General features: G+C 39.7%; 16 non-coding genes across 16 annotated transcripts; all 16 read left to right on the top strand.

Annotated features, from left to right (window-relative positions):
* The first annotated feature begins 2,303 nt into the window (after positions 1-2,303).
* TRNAP-UGG (transfer RNA proline (anticodon UGG)) lies at positions 2,304-2,375 on the top strand. The gene has a single exon. It is a non-coding gene; the product is annotated as a tRNA-Pro (tRNA).
* Positions 2,376-2,675: 300 nt separating this feature from the next.
* Positions 2,676-2,748, top strand: TRNAV-CAC (transfer RNA valine (anticodon CAC)). The gene has a single exon. It is a non-coding gene; the product is annotated as a tRNA-Val (tRNA).
* A 2,139-nt stretch (positions 2,749-4,887) lies between these two features.
* TRNAP-UGG (transfer RNA proline (anticodon UGG)) lies at positions 4,888-4,959 on the top strand. The gene has a single exon. It is a non-coding gene; the product is annotated as a tRNA-Pro (tRNA).
* A 300-nt stretch (positions 4,960-5,259) lies between these two features.
* On the top strand, positions 5,260-5,332 carry TRNAV-CAC (transfer RNA valine (anticodon CAC)). Its single transcript has one exon. It is a non-coding gene; the product is annotated as a tRNA-Val (tRNA).
* A 2,129-nt stretch (positions 5,333-7,461) lies between these two features.
* On the top strand, positions 7,462-7,533 carry TRNAP-UGG (transfer RNA proline (anticodon UGG)). The gene has a single exon. It is a non-coding gene; the product is annotated as a tRNA-Pro (tRNA).
* Positions 7,534-7,833: 300 nt separating this feature from the next.
* Positions 7,834-7,906, top strand: TRNAV-CAC (transfer RNA valine (anticodon CAC)). Its single transcript has one exon. It is a non-coding gene; the product is annotated as a tRNA-Val (tRNA).
* A 2,187-nt stretch (positions 7,907-10,093) lies between these two features.
* Positions 10,094-10,165, top strand: TRNAP-UGG (transfer RNA proline (anticodon UGG)). Its single transcript has one exon. It is a non-coding gene; the product is annotated as a tRNA-Pro (tRNA).
* A 300-nt stretch (positions 10,166-10,465) lies between these two features.
* TRNAV-CAC (transfer RNA valine (anticodon CAC)) lies at positions 10,466-10,538 on the top strand. Its single transcript has one exon. It is a non-coding gene; the product is annotated as a tRNA-Val (tRNA).
* Positions 10,539-12,647: 2,109 nt separating this feature from the next.
* On the top strand, positions 12,648-12,719 carry TRNAP-UGG (transfer RNA proline (anticodon UGG)). The gene has a single exon. It is a non-coding gene; the product is annotated as a tRNA-Pro (tRNA).
* A 300-nt stretch (positions 12,720-13,019) lies between these two features.
* TRNAV-CAC (transfer RNA valine (anticodon CAC)) lies at positions 13,020-13,092 on the top strand. Its single transcript has one exon. It is a non-coding gene; the product is annotated as a tRNA-Val (tRNA).
* A 2,115-nt stretch (positions 13,093-15,207) lies between these two features.
* On the top strand, positions 15,208-15,279 carry TRNAP-UGG (transfer RNA proline (anticodon UGG)). The gene has a single exon. It is a non-coding gene; the product is annotated as a tRNA-Pro (tRNA).
* Positions 15,280-15,579: 300 nt separating this feature from the next.
* Positions 15,580-15,652, top strand: TRNAV-CAC (transfer RNA valine (anticodon CAC)). The gene has a single exon. It is a non-coding gene; the product is annotated as a tRNA-Val (tRNA).
* A 2,175-nt stretch (positions 15,653-17,827) lies between these two features.
* Positions 17,828-17,899, top strand: TRNAP-UGG (transfer RNA proline (anticodon UGG)). The gene has a single exon. It is a non-coding gene; the product is annotated as a tRNA-Pro (tRNA).
* Positions 17,900-18,199: 300 nt separating this feature from the next.
* On the top strand, positions 18,200-18,272 carry TRNAV-CAC (transfer RNA valine (anticodon CAC)). Its single transcript has one exon. It is a non-coding gene; the product is annotated as a tRNA-Val (tRNA).
* A 2,181-nt stretch (positions 18,273-20,453) lies between these two features.
* On the top strand, positions 20,454-20,525 carry TRNAP-UGG (transfer RNA proline (anticodon UGG)). The gene has a single exon. It is a non-coding gene; the product is annotated as a tRNA-Pro (tRNA).
* Positions 20,526-20,825: 300 nt separating this feature from the next.
* Positions 20,826-20,898, top strand: TRNAV-CAC (transfer RNA valine (anticodon CAC)). The gene has a single exon. It is a non-coding gene; the product is annotated as a tRNA-Val (tRNA).
* The last annotated feature ends 1,355 nt before the right edge of the window (positions 20,899-22,253 follow it).

Raw genomic sequence — 22,253 nt, forward strand, 5'->3', positions numbered from 1 at the left:
GGTTGCATGAAAGAAATCTAAAACCAGAGGCCCTTGGAATAGCCTGTTTTGAGAAATTTCATCACAGAAGAATCAACTGTAGACATCTGTTTCTGTAGTGTAGTGGTTATCACGTTCGCCTCACACGCGAAAGGTTCCCGGTTCGAAACCGGGCAGAAAAAGTTGTTATATTGTCTTGGCTGCAATGTTGAGAGGTGCCGTTTTGCCATGAAATTGTCCAGGCCCTGAAGATGGTTTCATGCAGACTCGTTCCAAGAAAGTGAATTCTCCTAAAAACACTAAAGTAATTGGCATGTGGATGTATCTGTTGATTCACAGACCTCGCTTTGAAAAGAGCCCTGCATTCTGTTCATTGCTCACCTAGAACACGCATTAACTTTGGGAATTGTTGGCACCAACAGGCATCTTAGTTTAGTGGAGTGTTTCTGGTGTTTAAGTGCAGAAGCCCTGGGCTCAATTCCTCGGTGACCCTTCTCAAGGTGATGATACAAATGCATCGTCACCTTTACGTTTAATGTCAGAATTGTTTATTTCTATTTGGTGGTGTATGAATGCTTGCAATAGTATGTTGATTTTTTCTAGCCTTGAATGAATAAAAGCAAATCACTCCTCTTTATGTATTTTTCTAATACATTGATATTTGCATCTCCTTTCCTAGCCTGCATTTTTCATTATCTTACAGGCTGTATATAATAAGTATCAATTCAGGGGCCCTTCTTCTACTCAATTCACAACTGTTCTATCCCGGCATTGATAAGCAATCTACATCTGCTTCTGTTGTGTATTGGTTATCATGTTTACCTGACGTGTGAAAGCCCCATGTTTGACAGTGCGCGTTAACAAAGAGACCAATGATTTTTATTAAAAGTTGTCATGTGTTTTTGTTACCTTGCACCGGCCAAAAAGTGCCGGAAATGACTTCATTTGCAGTCACTTGAAAAGTAGGGATTCTCAAATAAATGGTAAGAGGTTGGAACAAATCTAAAGGAATGCATGGCATATCTATATGTATGTGTACGCAGGTATCCATATATAGATAGATAGATAGATAGATAGATAGATAGATAGATAGATAGATAGATAGATAGATAGATAGATAGATAGATAGATAGATAGATAGATAGATAGATAGATAGATAGATAGATAGATAGATAGATAGATAGATAGATAGATAGATAGATAGATATTGGGAGAGAGAGAGCGTTACTATAAACTGAGACTTTATTTTCCATCAAGCTGTCTTTCCTTTCCTTCAGGAGCAGAATGTTCTGATCATCAGCGCTCCAGAATCTAGTGCTTGGTTGGCAAGCATCACACATTGTGATGTGTTAGCTAAGAGTTCCATGTCGTTCAGACTCATATATTCCTCTGTAGTTGTACCTTGGTGATTCAACAAAATGTGGCATCATAAGCAGCATTCTACTGCCATAGACTGGGCGGAAAAAACATTTAGAATTTCACTGAAAAAGAAAAAAAGCATACTTAGGCAGAGCTTTCTGGACAGTAAGGACATTAGAGTAAGTGATGAATAAGCACTGCTTTTGTTAATTTACATAGGCAGAACAGAGACTGCTGGGAAAAGCCTGAAATTAAAGGCACAGAAAATGCCTGCTTCTGGATAGAACACTAAGAAGGGTTGAAAGTTTTTTCTCTGACCCTGGCCACTCTTACAAGCAATCCTATGATAGTCAGAAGGACCCACCCTGAAAAGGAAGGGACAGCCATTTGGACCCTTTCCACCTTTTCTATATCTCGCCTGATCGCAACCTGATCGAGCGCTGATTGAGCGGATTAGCACATGTACTTCTCATTTTGGGAAGGTATTGCTTAGCTTGCTACCAGCAGCTCAGTTATGTTATGATGTTAGAGGCTTGCAAGGAATGCTTTAGTCCTGCATTAGGCCGTTTTTATTGCTACTTGCATTCAAGGGAAAGATAATTAGCCAGAATCTGTGGCCCAGTTATTCACCTTGGCATTCCGATTTGCACAAAGGGAATAAGCATTTGAGAGAAAATGCAACATGTGTTTCTTATGTTGCTATGAACAGCTTTTTATTCTTTCTCTTTAGGGTCTAGCCAATGCAGAAATAGATAAATAAGTGCTGACTTTCTGTAAGACGTGTCCAATGCTGGGACAAAATAAAAGGGGACACTTATAAATGATAGTGATATCATTTGAGAAAGGGTAAGTTGACACTGAATTTCATGTATATTCACAGACCAAGCATGAAAAAGTCCCCAGCATGATCTTCATTGCGTGCTTAGAGCTGGTATTAGCTTTTCAGAGGTGCGGGCCTTTCGAAGGCTCGTTGGTCTAGGGGTATGATTCTCGCTTTGGGTGCGAGAGGTCCCGGGTTCAAATCCCGGACGAGCCCTTTCATTGGTGCTTTTTTAAAGTAGTATTGCAGTATGCATTTCAAAGCCAATATCAATTTTCTCTTTGCAGTAGTGGATGAATATTTGCTAGAGTCTCATGCTTTTAACCTTGCCCTGCCTGAGCAACTAGGAAACATTTCTCTTTAAGCATTTTGCAAAAATGCTGAACTTGCATGGCATATACAAGCGTTCAGCTAGGGCTGTCTGGGAAGGTTGCATGAAAGAAATCTAAAACCAGAGGCCCTTGGAATAGCCTGTTTTGAGAAATTTCATCACAGAAGAATCAACTGTAGACATCTGTTTCTGTAGTGTAGTGGTTATCACGTTCGCCTCACACGCGAAAGGTCCCCGGTTCGAAACCGGGCAGAAAAAGTTGTTATATTGTCTTGGCTGCAATGTTGAGAGGTGCCGTTTTGCCATGAAATTGTCCAGGCCCTGAAGATGGTTTCATGCAGACTCGTTCCAAGAAAGTGAATTCTCCTAAAAACACTAAAGTAATTGGCATGTGGATGTATCTGTTGATTCACAGACCTCGCTTTGAAAAGAGCCCTGCATTCTGTTCATTGCTCACCTAGAACACGCATTAACTTTGGGAATTGTTGGCACCAACAGGCATCTTAGTTTAGTGGAGTGTTTCTGGTGTTTAAGTGCTGAAGCCCTGGGCTCAATTCCTCGGTGACCCTTCTCAAGGTGATGATACAAATGCATCGTCACCTTTACGTTTAATGTCAGAATTGTTTATTTCTATTTGGTGGTGTATGAATGCTTGCAATAGTATGTTGATTTTTTCTAGCCTTGAATGAATAAAAGCAAATCACTCCTCTTTATGTATTTTTCTAATACATTGATATTTGCATCTCCTTTCCTAGCCTGCATTTTTCATTATCTTACAGGCTGTATATAATAAGTATCAATTCAGGGGCCCTTCTTCTACTCAATTCACAACTGTTCTATCCCGGCATTGATAAGCAATCTACATCTGCTTCTGTTGTGTATTGGTTATCATGTTTACCTGACGTGTGAAAGCCCCATGTTTGACAGTGCGCGTTAACAAAGAGACCAATGATTTTTATTAAAAGTTGTCATGTGTTTTTGTTACCTTGCACCGGCCAAAAAGTGCCGGAAATGACTTCATTTGCAGTCACTTGAAAAGTAGGGATTCTCAAATAAATGGTAAGAGGTTGGAACAAATCTAAAGGAATGCATGGCATATCTATATGTATGTGTACGCAGGTATCCATATATAAAGATAGATAGATAGATAGATAGATAGATAGATAGATAGATAGATAGATAGATAGATAGATAGATAGATAGATAGATAGATAGATAGATAGATAGATAGATAGATAGATAGATAGATAGATAGATAGATAGATAGATAGATAGATAGATATTGGGAGAGAGAGAGCGTTACTATAAACTGAGACTTTATTTTCCATCAAGCTGTCTTTCCTTTCCTTCAGGAGCAGAATGTTCTGATCATCAGCGCTCCAGAATCTAGTGCTTGGTTGGCAAGCATCACACATTGTGATGTGTTAGCTAAGAGTTCCATGTCGTTCAGACTCATATATTCCTCTGTAGTTGTACCTTGGTGATTCAACAAAATGTGGCATCATAAGCAGCATTCTACTGCCATAGACTGGGCGGAAAAAACATTTAGAATTTCACTGAAAAAGAAAAAAAGCATACTTAGGCAGAGCTTTCTGGACAGTAAGGACATTAGAGTAAGTGATGAATAAGCACTGCTTTTGTTAATTTACATAGGCAGAACAGAGACTGCTGGGAAAAGCCTGAAATTAAAGGCCCAGAAAATGCCTGCTTCTGGATAGAACACTAAGAAGGGTTGAAAGTTTTTTCTCTGACCCTGGCCACTCTTACAAGCAATCCTATGATAGTCAGAAGGACCCACACTAAAAAGGAAGGGACAGCCATTTGGACCCTTTCCACCTTTTCTATATCTCGCCTGATCGAGCCTGATCGAGCGCTGATTGAGCGGATTAGCACATGTACTTCTCATTTTGGGAAGGTATTGCTTAGCTTGCTACCAGCAGCTCAGTTATGTTATGATGTTAGAGGCTTGCAAGGAATGCTTTAGTCCTGCATTAGGCCGTTTTTATTGCTACTTGCATTCAAGGGAAAGATAATTAGCCAGAATCTGTGGCCCAGTTATTCATCTTGGCATTCCGATTTGCACAAAGGGAATAAGCATTTGAGAGAAAATGCAACATGTGTTTCTTATGTTGCTATGAACAGCTTTTTATCCTTTCTCTTTAGGGTCTAGCCAATGCAGAAATAGATAAATAAGTGCTGACTTTCTGTAAGACGTGTCCAATGCTGGGACAAAATAAAAGGGGACACTTATAAATGATAGTGATATCATTTGAGAAAGGGTAAGTTGACACTGAATTTCATGTATATTCACAGACCAAGCATGAAAAAGTCCCCAGCATGATCTTCATTGCGTGCTTAGAGCTGGTATTAGCTTTTCAGAGGTGCGGGCCTTTCGAAGGCTCGTTGGTCTAGGGGTATGATTCTCGCTTTGGGTGCGAGAGGTCCCGGGTTCAAATCCCGGACGAGCCCTTTCATTGGTGCTTTTTTAAAGTAGTATTGCAGTATGCATTTCAAAGCCAATATCAATTTTCTCTTTGCAGTAGTGGATGAATATTTGCTAGAGTCTCATGTTTTTAACCTTGCCCTGCCTGAGCAAATAGGAAACATTTCTCTTTAAGCATTTTGCAAAAATGCTGAACTTGCATGGCATATACAAGCGTTCAGCTAGGGCTGTCTGGGAAGGTTGCATGAAAGAAATCTAAAACCAGAGGCCCTTGGAATAGCCTGTTTTGAGAAGTTTCATCACAGAAGAATCAACTGTAGACATCTGTTTCTGTAGTGTAGTGGTTATCACGTTTGCCTCACACGCGAAAGGTCCCCGGTTCGAAACCGGGCAGAAACAGTTGTTATATTGTCTTGGCTGCAATGTTGAGAGGTGCCGTTTTGCCATGAAATTGTCCAGGCCCTGAAGATGGTTTCATGCAGACTCGTTCCAAGAAAGTGAATTCTCTTAAAAACACTAAAGTAATTGGCATGTGGATGTATCTGTTGATTCACAGACCTCGCTTTGAAAAGAGCCCTGCATTCTGTTCATTGCTCACCTAGAACACGCATTAACTTTGGGAATTGTTGGCACCAACAGGCATCTTAGTTTAGTGGAGTGTTTCTGGTGTTTAAGTGCAGAAGCCCTGGGCTCAATTCCTCGGTGACCCTTCTCAAGGTGATGATACAAATGCATCGTCACCTTTACGTTTAATGTCAGAATTGTTTATTTCTATTTGGTGGTGTATGAATGCTTGCAATAGTATGTTGATTTTTTCTAGCCTTGAATGAATAAAAGCAAATCACTCCTCTTTATGTATTTTTCTAATACATTGATATTTGCATCTCCTTTCCTAGCCTGCATTTTTCATTATCTTACAGGCTGTATATAATAAGTATCAATTCAGGGGCCCTTCTTCTACTCAATTCACAACTGTTCTATCCCGGCATTGATAAGCAATCTACATCTGCTTCTGTTGTGTATTGGTTATCATGTTTACCTGACGTGTGAAAGCCCCATGTTTGACAGTGCGCGTTAACAAAGAGACCAATGATTTTTATTAAAAGTTGTCATGTGTTTTTGTTACCTTGCACCGGCCAAAAAGTGCCGGAAATGACTTCATTTGCAGTCACTTGAAAAGTAGGGATTCTCAAATAAATGGTAAGAGGTTGGAACAAATCTAAAGGAATGCATGGCATATCTATATGTATGTGTACGCAGGTATCCATATATAAAGATAGATAGATAGATAGATAGATAGATAGATAGATAGATAGATAGATAGATAGATAGATAGATAGATAGATAGATAGATAGATAGATAGATAGATAGATAGATAGATAGATAGATAGATAGATAGATAGATAGATAGATAGATAGATATTGGGAGAGAGAGAGCGTTACTATAAACTGAGACTTTATTTTCCATCAAGCTGTCTTTCCTTTCCTTCAGGAGCAGAATGTTCTGATCATCAGCGCTCCAGAATCTAGTGCTTGGTTGGCAAGCATCACACATTGTGATGTGTTAGCTAAGAGTTCCATGTCGTTCAGACTCATATATTCCTCTGTAGTTGTACCTTGGTGATTCAACAAAATGTGGCATCATAAGCAGCATTCTACTGCCATAGACTGGGCAGAAAAAACATTTAGAATTTCACTGAAAAAGAAAAAAAGCATACTTAGGCAGAGCTTTCTGGACAGTAAGGACATTAGAGTAAGTGATGAATAAGCACTGCTTTTGTTAATTTACATAGGCAGAACAGAGACTGCTGGGAAAAGCCTGAAATTAAAGGCACAGAAAATGCCTGCTTCTGGATAGAACACTAAGAAGGGTTGAAAGTTTTTTCTCTGACCCTGGCCACTCTTACAAGCAATCCTATGATAGTCAGAAGGACCCACCCTAAAAAGGAAGGGACAGCCATTTGGACCCTTTCCACCTTTTCTATATCTCGCCTGATCGAGCGCTGATTGAGCGGATTAGCACATGTACTTCTCATTTTGGGAAGGTATTGCTTAGCTTGCTACCAGCAGCTCAGTTATGTTATGATGTTAGAGGCTTGCATGGAATGCTTTAGTCCTGCATTAGGCCGTTTTTATTGCTACTTGCATTCAAGGGAAAGATAATTAGCCAGAATCTGTGGCCCAGTTATTCACCTTGGCATTCCGATTTGCACAAAGGGAATAAGCATTTGAGAGAAAATGCAACATGTGTTTCTTATGTTGCTATGAACAGCTTTTTATTCTTTCTCTTTAGGGTCTAGCCAATGCAGAAATAGATAAATAAGTGCTGACTTTCTGTAAGACGTGTCCAATGCTGGGACAAAATAAAAGGGGACACTTATAAATGATAGTGATATCATTTGAGAAAGGGTAAGTTGACACTGAATTTCATGTATATTCACAGACCAAGCATGAAAAAGTCCCCAGCATGATCTTCATTGCGTGCTTAGAGCTGGTATTAGCTTTTCAGAGGTGCGGGCCTTTCGAAGGCTCGTTGGTCTAGGGGTATGATTCTCGCTTTGGGTGCGAGAGGTCCCGGGTTCAAATCCCGGACGAGCCCTTTCATTGGTGCTTTTTTAAAGTAGTATTGCAGTATGCATTTCAAAGCCAATATCAATTTTCTCTTTGCAGTAGTGGATGAATATTTGCTAGAGTCTCATGCTTTTAACCTTGCCCTGCCTGAGCAAATAGGAAACATTTCTCTTTAAGCATTTTGCAAAAATGCTGAACTTGCATGGCATATACAAGCGTTCAGCTAGGGCTGTCTGGGAAGGTTGCATGAAAGAAATCTAAAACCAGAGGCCCTTGGAATAGCCTGTTTTGAGAAGTTTCATCACAGAAGAATCAACTGTAGACATCTGTTTCTGAGGTGTAGTGGTTATCACGTTCGCCTCACACGCGAAAGGTCCCCGGTTCGAAACCGGGCAGAAACAGTTGTTATATTGTCTTGGCTGCAATGTTGAGAGGTGCCGTTTTGCCATGAAATTGTCCAGGCCCTGAAGATGGTTTCATGCAGACTCGGAAATTGTCCAGGCCCTGAAGATGGTTTCATGCAGACTCGTTCCAAGAAAGTGAATACTCTTAAAAACACTAAAGTAATTGGCATGTGGATGTATCTGTTGATTCACAGACCTCGCTTTGAAAAGAGCCCTGCATTCTGTTCATTGCTCACCTAGAACACGCATTAACTTTGGGAATTGTTGGCACCAACAGGCATCTTAGTTTAGTGGAGTGTTTCTGGTGTTTAAGTGCAGAAGCCCTGGGCTCAATTCCTCGGTGACCCTTCTCAAGGTGATGATACAAATGCATCGTCACCTTTACGTTTAATGTCAGAATTGTTTATTTCTATTTGGTGGTGTATGAATGCTTGCAATAGTATGTTGATTTTTTCTAGCCTTGAATGAATAAAAGCAAATCACTCCTCTTTATGTATTTTTCTAATACATTGATATTTGCATCTCCTTTCCTAGCCTGCATTTTTCATTATCTTACAGGCTGTATATAATAAGTATCAATTCAGGGGCCCTTCTTCTACTCAATTCACAACTGTTCTATCCCGGCATTGATAAGCAATCTACATCTGCTTCTGTTGTGTATTGGTTATCATGTTTACCTGACGTGTGAAAGCCCCATGTTTGACAGTGCGCGTTAACAAAGAGACCAATGATTTTTATTAAAAGTTGTCATGTGTTTTTGTTACCTTGCACCGGCCAAAAAGTGCCGGAAATGACTTCATTTGCAGTCACTTGAAAAGTAGGGATTCTCAAATAAATGGTAAGAGGTTGGAACAAATCTAAAGGAATGCATGGCATATCTATATGTATGTGTACGCAGGTATCCATATATAAAGATAGATAGATAGATAGATAGATAGATAGATAGATAGATAGATAGATAGATAGATAGATAGATAGATAGATAGATAGATAGATAGATAGATAGATAGATAGATAGATAGATAGATAGATAGATAGATAGATAGATAGATAGATAGATAGATAGATATTGGGAGAGAGAGAGCGTTACTATAAACTGAGACTTTATTTTCCATCAAGCTGTCTTTCCTTTCCTTCAGGAGCAGAATGTTCTGATCATCAGCGCTCCAGAATCTAGTGCTTGGTTGGCAAGCATCACACATTGTGATGTGTTAGCTAAGAGTTCCATGTCGTTCAGACTCATATATTCCTCTGTAGTTGTACCTTGGTGATTCAACAAAATGTGGCATCATAAGCAGCATTCTACTGCCATAGACTGGGCAGAAAAAACATTTAGAATTTCACTGAAAAAGAAAAAAAGCATACTTAGGCAGAGCTTTCTGGACAGTAAGGACATTAGAGTAAGTGATGAATAAGCACTGCTTTTGTTAATTTACATAGGCAGAACAGAGACTGCTGGGAAAAGCCTGAAATTAAAGGCACAGAAAATGCCTGCTTCTGGATAGAACACTAAGAAGGGTTGAAAGTTTTTTCTCTGACCCTGGCCACTCTTACAAGCAATCCTATGATAGTCAGAAGGACCCACCCTAAAAAGGAAGGGACAGCCATTTGGACCCTTTCCACCTTTTCTATATCTCGCCTGATCGAGCCTGATCGAGCGCTGATTGAGCGGATTAGCACATGTACTTCTCATTTTGGGAAGGTATTGCTTAGCTTGCTACCAGCAGCTCAGTTATGTTATGATGTTAGAGGCTTGCATGGAATGCTTTAGTCCTGCATTAGGCCGTTTTTATTGCTACTTGCATTCAAGGGAAAGATAATTAGCCAGAATCTGTGGCCCAGTTATTCACCTTGGCATTCCGATTTGCATAAAGGGAATAAGCATTTTAGAGAAAATGCAACATGTGTTTCTTATGTTGCTATGAACAGCTTTTTATTCTTTCTCTTTAGGGTCTAGCCAATGCAGAAATAGATAAATAAGTGCTGACTTTCTGTAAGACGTGTCCAATGCTGGGACAAAATAAAAGGGGACACTTATAAATGATAGTGATATCATTTGAGAAAGGGTAAGTTGACACTGAATTTCATGTATATTCACAGACCAAGCATGAAAAAGTCCCCAGCATGATTTTCATTGCGTGCTTAGAGCTGGTATTAGCTTTTCAGAGGTGCGGGCCTTTCGAAGGCTCGTTGGTCTAGGGGTATGATTCTCGCTTTGGGTGCGAGAGGTCCCGGGTTCAAATCCCGGACGAGCCCTTTCATTGGTGCTTTTTTAAAGTAGTATTGCAGTATGCATTTCAAAGCCAATATCAATTTTCTCTTTGCAGTAGTGGATGAATATTTGCTAGAGTCTCATGCTTTTAACCTTGCCCTGCCTGAGCAAATAGGAAACATTTCTCTTTAAGCATTTTGCAAAAATGCTGAACTTGCATGGCATATACAAGCGTTCGGCTAGGGCTGTCTGGGAAGGTTGCATGAAAGAAATCTAAAACCAGAGGCCCTTGGAATAGCCTGTTTTGAGAAGTTTCATCACAGAAGAATCAACTGTAGACATCTGTTTCTGTAGTGTAGTGGTTATCACGTTCGCCTCACACGCGAAAGGTCCCCGGTTCGAAACCGGGCAGAAACAGTTGTTATATTGTCTTGGCTGCAATGTTGAGAGGTGCCGTTTTGCCATGAAATTGTCCAGGCCCTGAAGATGGTTTCATGCAGACTCGTTCCAAGAAAGTGAATTCTCTTAAAAACACTAAAGTAATTGGCATGTGGATGTATCTGTTGATTCACAGACCTCGCTTTGAAAAGAGCCCTGCATTCTGTTCATTGCTCACCTAGAACACGCATTAACTTTGGGAATTGTTGGCACCAACAGGCATCTTAGTTTAGTGGAGTGTTTCTGGTGTTTAAGTGCAGAAGCCCTGGGCTCAATTCCTCGGTGACCCTTCTCAAGGTGATGATACAAATGCATCGTCACCTTTACGTTTAATGTCAGAATTGTTTATTTCTATTTGGTGGTGTATGAATGCTTGCAATAGTATGTTGATTTTTTCTAGCCTTGAATGAATAAAAGCAAATCACTCCTCTTTATGTATTTTTCTAATACATTGATATTTGCATCTCCTTTCCTAGCCTGCATTTTTCATTATCTTACAGGCTGTATATAATAAGTATCAATTCAGGGGCCCTTCTTCTACTCAATTCACAACTGTTCTATCCCGGCATTGATAAGCAATCTACATCTGCTTCTGTTGTGTATTGGTTATCATGTTTACCTGACGTGTGAAAGCCCCATGTTTGACAGTGCGCGTTAACAAAGAGACCAATGATTTTTATTAAAAGTTGTCATGTGTTTTTGTTACCTTGCACCGGCCAAAAAGTGCCGGAAATGACTTCATTTGCAGTCACTTGAAAAGTAGGGATTCTCAAATAAATGGTAAGAGGTTGGAACAAATCTAAAGGAATGCATGGCATATCTATATGTATGTGTACGCAGGTATCCATATATAAAGATAGATAGATAGATAGATAGATAGATAGATAGATAGATAGATAGATAGATAGATAGATAGATAGATAGATAGATAGATAGATAGATAGATAGATAGATAGATAGATAGATAGATAGATAGATAGATATTGGGAGAGAGAGAGCGTTACTATAAACTGAGACTTTATTTTCCATCAAGCTGTCTTTCCTTTCCTTCAGGAGCAGAATGTTCTGATCATCAGCGCTCCAGAATCTAGTGCTTGGTTGGCAAGCATCACACATTGTGATGTGTTAGCTAAGAGTTCCATGTCGTTCAGACTCATATATTCCTCTGTAGTTGTACCTTGGTGATTCAACAAAATGTGGCATCATAAGCAGCATTCTACTGCCATAGACTGGGCAGAAAAAACATTTAGAATTTCACTGAAAAAGAAAAAAAGCATACTTAGGCAGAGCTTTCTGGACAGTAAGGACATTAGAGTAAGTGATGAATAAGCACTGCTTTTGTTAATTTACATAGGCAGAACAGAGACTGCTGGGAAAAGCCTGAAATTAAAGGCCCAGAAAATGCCTGCTTCTGGATAGAACACTAAGAAGGGTTAAAAGTTTTTTCTCTGACCCTGGCCACTCTTACAAGCAATCCTATGATAGTCAGAAGGACCCACCCTAAAAAGGAAGGGACAGCCATTTGGACCCTTTCCACCTTTTCTATATCTCGCCTGATCGAGCGCTGATTGAGCGGATTAGCACATGTACTTCTCATTTTGGGAAGGTATTGCTTAGCTTGCTACCAGCAGCTCAGTTATGTTATGATGTTAGAGGCTTGCATGGAATGCTTTAGTCCTGCATTAGGCCGTTTTTATTGCTACTTGCATTCAAGGGAAAGATAATTAGCCAGAATCTGTGGCCCAGTTATTCACCTTGGCATTCCGATTTGCACAAAGGGAATAAGCATTTGAGAGAAAATGCAACATGTGTTTCTTATGTTGCTATGAACAGCTTTTTATTCTTTCTCTTTAGGGTCTAGCCAATGCAGAAATAGATAAATAAGTGCTGACTTTCTGTAAGACGTGTCCAATGCTGGGACAAAATAAAAGGGGACACTTATAAATGATAGTGATATCATTTGAGAAAGGGTAAGTTGACACTGAATTTCATGTATATTCACAGACCAAGCATGAAAAAGTCCCCAGCATGATCTTCATTGCGTGCTTAGAGCTGGTATTAGCTTTTCAGAGGTGCGGGCCTTTCGAAGGCTCGTTGGTCTAGGGGTATGATTCTCGCTTTGGGTGCGAGAGGTCCCGGGTTCAAATCCCGGACGAGCCCTTTCATTGGTGCTTTTTTAAAGTAGTATTGCAGTATGCATTTCAAAGCCAATATCAATTTTCTCTTTGCAGTAGTGGATGAATATTTGCTAGAGTCTCATGCTTTTAACCTTGCCCTGCCTGAGCAAATAGGAAACATTTCTCTTTAAGCATTTTGCAAAAATGCTGAACTTGCATGGCATATACAAGCGTTCGGCTAGGGCTGTCTGGGAAGGTTGCATGAAAGAAATCTAAAACCAGAGGCCCTTGGAATAGCCTGTTTTGAGAAGTTTCATCACAGAAGAATCAACTGTAGACATCTGTTTCTGTAGTGTAGTGGTTATCACGTTCGCCTCACACGCGAAAGGTCCCCGGTTCGAAACCGGGCAGAAACAGTTGTTATATTGTCTTGGCTGCAATGTTGAGAGGTGCCGTTTTGCCATGAAATTGTCCAGGCCCTGAAGATGGTTTCATGCAGACTCGTTCCAAGAAAGTGAATTCTCTTAAAAACACTAAAGTAATTGGCATGTGGATGTATCTGTTGATTCACAGACCTCGCTTTGAAAAGAGCCCTGCATTCTGTTCATTGCTCACCTAGAACACGCATTAACTTTGGGAATTGTTGGCACCAACAGGCATCTTAGTTTAGTGGAGTGTTTCTGGTGTTTAAGTGCAGAAGCCCTGGGCTCAATTCCTCGGTGACCCTTCTCAAGGTGATGATACAAATGCATCGTCACCTTTACGTTTAATGTCAGAATTGTTTATTTCTATTTGGTGGTGTATGAATGCTTGCAATAGTATGTTGATTTTTTCTAGCCTTGAATGAATAAAAGCAAATCACTCCTCTTTATGTATTTTTCTAATACATTGATATTTGCATCTCCTTTCCTAGCCTGCATTTTTCATTATCTTACAGGCTGTATATAATAAGTATCAATTCAGGGGCCCTTCTTCTACTCAATTCACAACTGTTCTATCCCGGCATTGATAAGCAATCTACATCTGCTTCTGTTGTGTATTGGTTATCATGTTTACCTGACGTGTGAAAGCCCCATGTTTGACAGTGCGCGTTAACAAAGAGACCAATGATTTTTATTAAAAGTTGTCATGTGTTTTTGTTACCTTGCACCGGCCAAAAAGTGCCGGAAATGACTTCATTTGCAGTCACTTGAAAAGTAGGGATTCTCAAATAAATGGTAAGAGGTTGGAACAAATCTAAAGGAATGCATGGCATATCTATATGTATGTGTACGCAGGTATCCATATATAAAGATAGATAGATAGATAGATAGATAGATAGATAGATAGATAGATAGATAGATAGATAGATAGATAGATAGATAGATAGATAGATAGATAGATAGATAGATAGATAGATAGATAGATAGATAGATATTGGGAGAGAGAGAGCGTTACTATAAACTGAGACTTTATTTTCCATCAAGCTGTCTTTCCTTTCCTTCAGGAGCAGAATGTTCTGATCATCAGCGCTCCAGAATCTAGTGCTTGGTTGGCAAGCATCACACATTGTGATGTGTTAGCTAAGAGTTCCATGTCGTTCAGACTCATATATTCCTCTGTAGTTGTACCTTGGTGATTCAACAAAATGTGGCATCATAAGCAGCATTCTACTGCCATAGACTGGGCAGAAAAAACATTTAGAATTTCACTGAAAAAGAAAAAAAGCATACTTAGGCAGAGCTTTCTGGACAGTAAGGACATTAGAGTAAGTGATGAATAAGCACTGCTTTTGTTAATTTACATAGGCAGAACAGAGACTGCTGGGAAAAGCCTGAAATTAAAGGCACAGAAAATGCCTGCTTCTGGATAGAACACTAAGAAGGGTTGAAAGTTTTTTCTCTGACCCTGGCCACTCTTACAAGCAATCCTATGATAGTCAGAAGGACCCACCCTAAAAAGGAAGGGACAGCCATTTGGACCCTTTCCACCTTTTCTATATCTCGCCTGATCGAGCCTGATCGAGCGCTGATTGAGCGGATTAGCACATGTACTTCTCATTTTGGGAAGGTATTGCTTAGCTTGCTACCAGCAGCTCAGTTATGTTATGATGTTAGAGGCTTGCATGGAATGCTTTAGTCCTGCATTAGGCCGTTTTTATTGCTACTTGCATTCAAGGGAAAGATAATTAGCCAGAATCTGTGGCCCAGTTATTCACCTTGGCATTCCGATTTGCATAAAGGGAATAAGCATTTGAGAGAAAATGCAACATGTGTTTCTTATGTTGCTATGAACAGCTTTTTATTCTTTCTCTTTAGGGTCTAGCCAATGCAGAAATAGATAAATAAGTGCTGACTTTCTGTAAGACGTGTCCAATGCTGGGACAAAATAAAAGGGGACACTTATAAATGATAGTGATATCATTTGAGAAAGGGTAAGTTGACACTGAATTTCATGTATATTCACAGACCAAGCATGAAAAAGTCCCCAGCATGATCTTCATTGCGTGCTTAGAGCTGGTATTAGCTTTTCAGAGGTGCGGGCCTTTCGAAGGCTCGTTGGTCTAGGGGTATGATTCTCGCTTTGGGTGCGAGAGGTCCCGGGTTCAAATCCCGGACGAGCCCTTTCATTGGTGCTTTTTTAAAGTAGTATTGCAGTATGCATTTCAAAGCCAATATCAATTTTCTCTTTGCAGTAGTGGATGAATATTTGCTAGAGTCTCATGCTTTTAACCTTGCCCTGCCTGAGCAAATAGGAAACATTTCTCTTTAAGCATTTTGCAAAAATGCTGAACTTGCATGGCATATACAAGCGTTCGGCTAGGGCTGTCTGGGAAGGTTGCATGAAAGAAATCTAAAACCAGAGGCCCTTGGAATAGCCTGTTTTGAGAAGTTTCATCACAGAAGAATCAACTGTAGACATCTGTTTCTGTAGTGTAGTGGTTATCACGTTCGCCTCACACGCGAAAGGTCCCTGGTTCGAAACCGGGCAGAAACAGTTGTTATATTGTCTTGGCTGCAATGTTGAGAGGTGCCGTTTTGCCATGAAATTGTCCAGGCCCTGAAGATGGTTTCATGCAGACTCGTTCCAAGAAAGTGAATTCTCTTAAAAACACTAAAGTAATTGGCATGTGGATGTATCTGTTGATTCACAGACCTCGCTTTGAAAAGAGCCCTGCATTCTGTTCATTGCTCACCTAGAACACGCATTAACTTTGGGAATTGTTGGCACCAACAGGCATCTTAGTTTAGTGGAGTGTTTCTGGTGTTTAAGTGCAGAAGCCCTGGGCTCAATTCCTCGGTGACCCTTCTCAAGGTGATGATACAAATGCATCGTCACCTTTACGTTTAATGTCAGAATTGTTTATTTCTATTTGGTGGTGTATGAATGCTTGCAATAGTATGTTGATTTTTTCTAGCCTTGAATGAATAAAAGCAAATCACTCCTCTTTATGTATTTTTCTAATACATTGATATTTGCATCTCCTTTCCTAGCCTGCATTTTTCATTATCTTACAGGCTGTATATAATAAGTATCAATTCAGGGGCCCTTCTTCTACTCAATTCACAACTGTTCTATCCCGGCATTGATAAGCAATCTACATCTGCTTCTGTTGTGTATTGGTTATCATGTTTACCTGACGTGTGAAAGCCCCATGTTTGACAGTGCGCGTTAACAAAGAGACCAATGATTTTTATTAAAAGTTGTCATGTGTTTTTGTTACCTTGCACCGGCCAAAAAGTGCCGGAAATGACTTCATTTGCAGTCACTTGAAAAGTAGGGATTCTCAAATAAATGGTAAGAGGTTGGAACAAATCTAAAGGAATGCATGGCATATCTATATGTATGTGTACGCAGGTATCCATATATAAAGATAGATAGATAGATAGATAGATAGATAGATAGATAGATAGATAGATAGATAGATAGATAGATAGATAGATAGATAGATAGATAGATAGATAGATAGATAGATAGATAGATAGATAGATAGATAGATAGATAGATAGATAGATAGATAGATAGATAGATAGATAGATAGATAGATAGATAGATATTGGGAGAGAGAGAGCGTTACTATAAACTGAGACTTTATTTTCCATCAAGCTGTCTTTCCTTTCCTTCAGGAGCAGAATGTTCTGATCATCAGCGCTCCAGAATCTAGTGCTTGGTTGGCAAGCATCACACATTGTGATGTGTTAGCTAAGAGTTCCATGTCGTTCAGACTCATATATTCCTCTGTAGTTGTACCTTGGTGATTCAACAAAATGTGGCATCATAAGCAGCATTCTACTGCCATAGACTGGGCAGAAAAAACATTTAGAATTTCACTGAAAAAGAAAAAAAGCATACTTAGGCAGAGCTTTCTGGACAGTAAGGACATTAGAGTAAGTGATGAATAAGCACTGCTTTTGTTAATTTACATAGGCAGAACAGAGACTGCTGGGAAAAGCCTGAAATTAAAGGCACAGAAAATGCCTGCTTCTGGATAGAACACTAAGAAGGGTTGAAAGTTTTTTCTCTGACCCTGGCCACTCTTACAAGCAATCCTATGATAGTCAGAAGGACCCACCCTAAAAAGGAAGGGACAGCCATTTGGACCCTTTCCACCTTTTCTATATCTCGCCTGATCGAGCCTGATCGAGCGCTGATTGAGCGGATTAGCACATGTACTTCTCATTTTGGGAAGGTATTGCTTAGCTTGCTACCAGCAGCTCAGTTATGTTATGATGTTAGAGGCTTGCATGGAATGCTTTAGTCCTGCATTAGGCCGTTTTTATTGCTACTTGCATTCAAGGGAAAGATAATTAGCCAGAATCTGTGGCCCAGTTATTCACCTTGGCATTCCGATTTGCATAAAGGGAATAAGCATTTGAGAGAAAATGCAACATGTGTTTCTTATGTTGCTATGAACAGCTTTTTATTCTTTCTCTTTAGGGTCTAGCCAATGCAGAAATAGATAAATAAGTGCTGACTTTCTGTAAGACGTGTCCAATGCTGGGACAAAATAAAAGGGGACACTTATAAATGATAGTGATATCATTTGAGAAAGGGTAAGTTGACACTGAATTTCATGTATATTCACAGACCAAGCATGAAAAAGTCCCCAGCATGATTTTCATTGCGTGCTTAGAGCTGGTATTAGCTTTTCAGAGGTGCGGGCCTTTCGAAGGCTCGTTGGTCTAGGGGTATGATTCTCGCTTTGGGTGCGAGAGGTCCCGGGTTCAAATCCCGGACGAGCCCTTTCATTGGTGCTTTTTTAAAGTAGTATTGCAGTATGCATTTCAAAGCCAATATCAATTTTCTCTTTGCAGTAGTGGATGAATATTTGCTAGAGTCTCATGCTTTTAACCTTGCCCTGCCTGAGCAAATAGGAAACATTTCTCTTTAAGCATTTTGCAAAAATGCTGAACTTGCATGGCATATACAAGCGTTCGGCTAGGGCTGTCTGGGAAGGTTGCATGAAAGAAATCTAAAACCAGAGGCCCTTGGAATAGCCTGTTTTGAGAAGTTTCATCACAGAAGAATCAACTGTAGACATCTGTTTCTGTAGTGTAGTGGTTATCACGTTCGCCTCACACGCGAAAGGTCCCCGGTTCGAAACCGGGCAGAAACAGTTGTTATATTGTCTTGGCTGCAATGTTGAGAGGTGCCGTTTTGCCATGAAATTGTCCAGGCCCTGAAGATGGTTTCATGCAGACTCGTTCCAAGAAAGTGAATTCTCTTAAAAACACTAAAGTAATTGGCATGTGGATGTATCTGTTGATTCACAGACCTCGCTTTGAAAAGAGCCCTGCATTCTGTTCATTGCTCACCTAGAACACGCATTAACTTTGGGAATTGTTGGCACCAACAGGCATCTTAGTTTAGTGGAGTGTTTCTGGTGTTTAAGTGCAGAAGCCCTGGGCTCAATTCCTCGGTGACCCTTCTCAAGGTGATGATACAAATGCATCGTCACCTTTACGTTTAATGTCAGAATTGTTTATTTCTATTTGGTGGTGTATGAATGCTTGCAATAGTATGTTGATTTTTTCTAGCCTTGAATGAATAAAAGCAAATCACTCCTCTTTATGTATTTTTCTAATACATTGATATTTGCATCTCCTTTCCTAGCCTGCATTTTTCATTATCTTACAGGCTGTATATAATAAGTATCAATTCAGGGGCCCTTCTTCTACTCAATTCACAACTGTTCTATCCCGGCATTGATAAGCAATCTACATCTGCTTCTGTTGTGTATTGGTTATCATGTTTACCTGACGTGTAAAAGCCCCATGTTTGACAGTGCGCGTTAACAAAGAGACCAATGATTTTTATTAAAAGTTGTCATGTGTTTTTGTTACCTTGCACCGGCCAAAAAGTGCCGGAAATGACTTCATTTGCAGTCACTTGAAAAGTAGGGATTCTCAAATGAATGGTAAGAGGTTGGAACAAATCTAAAGGAATGCATGGCATATCTATATGTATGTGTACGCAGGTATCCATATATAAAGATAGATAGATAGATAGATAGATAGATAGATAGATAGATAGATAGATAGATAGATAGATAGATAGATAGATAGATAGATAGATAGATAGATAGATAGATAGATAGATAGATAGATAGATAGATAGATAGATAGATAGATAGATAGATAGATAGATAGATAGATAGATAGATAGATAGATAGATAGATAGATAGATAGATATTGGGAGAGAGAGAGCGTTACTATAAACTGAGACTTTATTTTCCATCAAGCTGTCTTTCCTTTCCTTCAGGAGCAGAATGTTCTGATCATCAGCGCTCCAGAATCTAGTGCTTGGTTGGCAAGCATCACACATTGTGATGTGTTAGCTAAGAGTTCCATGTCGTTCAGACTCATATATTCCTCTGTAGTTGTACCTTGGTGATTCAACAAAATGTGGCATCATAAGCAGCATTCTACTGCCATAGACTGGGCAGAAAAAACATTTAGAATTTCACTGAAAAAGAAAAAAAGCATACTTAGGCAGAGCTTTCTGGACAGTAAGGACATTAGAGTAAGTGATGAATAAGCACTGCTTTTGTTAATTTACATAGGCAGAACAGAGACTGCTGGGAAAAGCCTGAAATTAAAGGCCCAGAAAATGCCTGCTTCTGGATAGAACACTAAGAAGGGTTGAAAGTTTTTTCTCTGACCCTGGCCACTCTTACAAGCAATCCTATGATAGTCAGAAGGACCCACCCTAAAAAGGAAGGGACAGCCATTTGGACCCTTTCCACCTTTTCTATATCTCGCCTGATCGAGCGCTGATTGAGCGGATTAGCACATGTACTTCTCATTTTGGGAAGGTATTGCTTAGCTTGCTACCAGCAGCTCAGTTATGTTATGATGTTAGAGGCTTGCATGGAATGCTTTAGTCCTGCATTAGGCCGTTTTTATTGCTACTTGCATTCAAGGGAAAGATAATTAGCCAGAATCTGTGGCCCAGTTATTCACCTTGGCATTCCGATTTGCACAAAGGGAATAAGCATTTGAGAGAAAATGCAACATGTGTTTCTTATGTTGCTATGAACAGCTTTTTATTCTTTCTCTTTAGGGTCTAGCCAATGCAGAAATAGATAAATAAGTGCTGACTTTCTGTAAGACGTGTCCAATGCTGGGACAAAATAAAAGGGGACACTTATAAATGATAGTGATATCATTTGAGAAAGGGTAAGTTGACACTGAATTTCATGTATATTCACAGACCAAGCATGAAAAAGTCCCCAGCATGATCTTCATTGCGTGCTTAGAGCTGGTATTAGCTTTTCAGAGGTGCGGGCCTTTCGAAGGCTCGTTGGTCTAGGGGTATGATTCTCGCTTTGGGTGCGAGAGGTCCCGGGTTCAAATCCCGGACGAGCCCTTTCATTGGTGCTTTTTTAAAGTAGTATTGCAGTATGCATTTCAAAGCCAATATCAATTTTCTCTTTGCAGTAGTGGATGAATATTTGCTAGAGTCTCATGCTTTTAACCTTGCCCTGCCTGAGCAAATAGGAAACATTTCTCTTTAAGCATTTTGCAAAAATGCTGAACTTGCATGGCATATACAAGCGTTCAGCTAGGGCTGTCTGGGAAGGTTGCATGAAAGAAATCTAAAACCAGAGGCCCTTGGAATAGCCTGTTTTGAGAAGTTTCATCACAGAAGAATCAACTGTAGACATCTGTTTCTGAGGTGTAGTGGTTATCACGTTCGCCTCACACGCGAAAGGTCCCCGGTTCGAAACCGGGCAGAAACAGTTGTTATATTGTCTTGGCTGCAATGTTGAGAGGTGCCGTTTTGCCATGAAATTGTCCAGGCCCTGAAGATGGTTTCATGCAGACTCGTTCCAAGAAAGTGAATACTCTTAAAAACACTAAAGTAATTGGCATGTGGATGTATCTGTTGATTCACAGACCTCGCTTTGAAAAGAGCCCTGCATTCTGTTCATTGCTCACCTAGAACACGCATTAACTTTGGGAATTGTTGGCACCAACAGGCATCTTAGTTTAGTGGAGTGTTTCTGGTGTTTAAGTGCAGAAGCCCTGGGCTCAATTCCTCGGTGACCCTTCTCAAGGTGATGATACAAATGCATCGTCACCTTTACGTTTAATGTCAGAATTGTTTATTTCTATTTGGTGGTGTATGAATGCTTGCAATAGTATGTTGATTTTTTCTAGCCTTGAATGAATAAAAGCAAATCACTCCTCTTTATGTATTTTTCTAATACATTGATATTTGCATCTCCTTTCCTAGCCTGCATTTTTCATTATCTTACAGGCTGTATATAATAAGTATCAATTCAGGGGCCCTTCTTCTACTCAATTCACAACTGTTCTATCCCGGCATTGATAAGCAATCTACATCTGCTTCTGTTGTGTATTGGTTATCATGTTTACCTGACGTGTGAAAGCCCCATGTTTGACAGTGCGCGTTAACAAAGAGACCAATGATTTTTATTAAAAGTTGTCATGTGTTTTTGTTACCTTGCACCGGCCAAAAAGTGCCGGAAATGACTTCATTTGCAGTCACTTGAAAAGTAGGGATTCTCAAATAAATGGTAAGAGGTTGGAACAAATCTAAAGGAATGCATGGCATATCTATATGTATGTGTACGCAGGTATCCATATATAAAGATAGATAGATAGATAGATAGATAGATAGATAGATAGATAGATAGATAGATAGATAGATAGATAGATAGATAGATAGATAGATAGATAGATAGATAGATAGATAGATAGATAGATAGATAGATAGATAGATAGATAGATAGATAGATAGATAGATAGATAGATAGATAGATAGATAGATATTGGGAGAGAGAGAGCGTTACTATAAACTGAGACTTTATTTTCCATCAAGCTGTCTTTCCTTTCCTTCAGGAGCAGAATGTTCTGATCATCAGCGCTCCAGAATCTAGTGCTTGGTTGGCAAGCATCACACATTGTGATGTGTTAGCTAAGAGTTCCATGTCGTTCAGACTCATATATTCCTCTGTAGTTGTACCTTGGTGATTCAACAAAATGTGGCATCATAAGCAGCATTCTACTGCCATAGACTGGGCAGAAAAAACATTTAGAATTTCACTGAAAAAGAAAAAAAGCATACTTA

The sequence above is a fragment of the Lissotriton vulgaris genome, unplaced genomic scaffold (assembly GCF_964263255.1).
Source record: "Lissotriton vulgaris unplaced genomic scaffold, aLisVul1.2 SCAFFOLD_595, whole genome shotgun sequence".
Lineage (NCBI taxonomy): Eukaryota > Metazoa > Chordata > Amphibia > Caudata > Salamandridae > Lissotriton > Lissotriton vulgaris.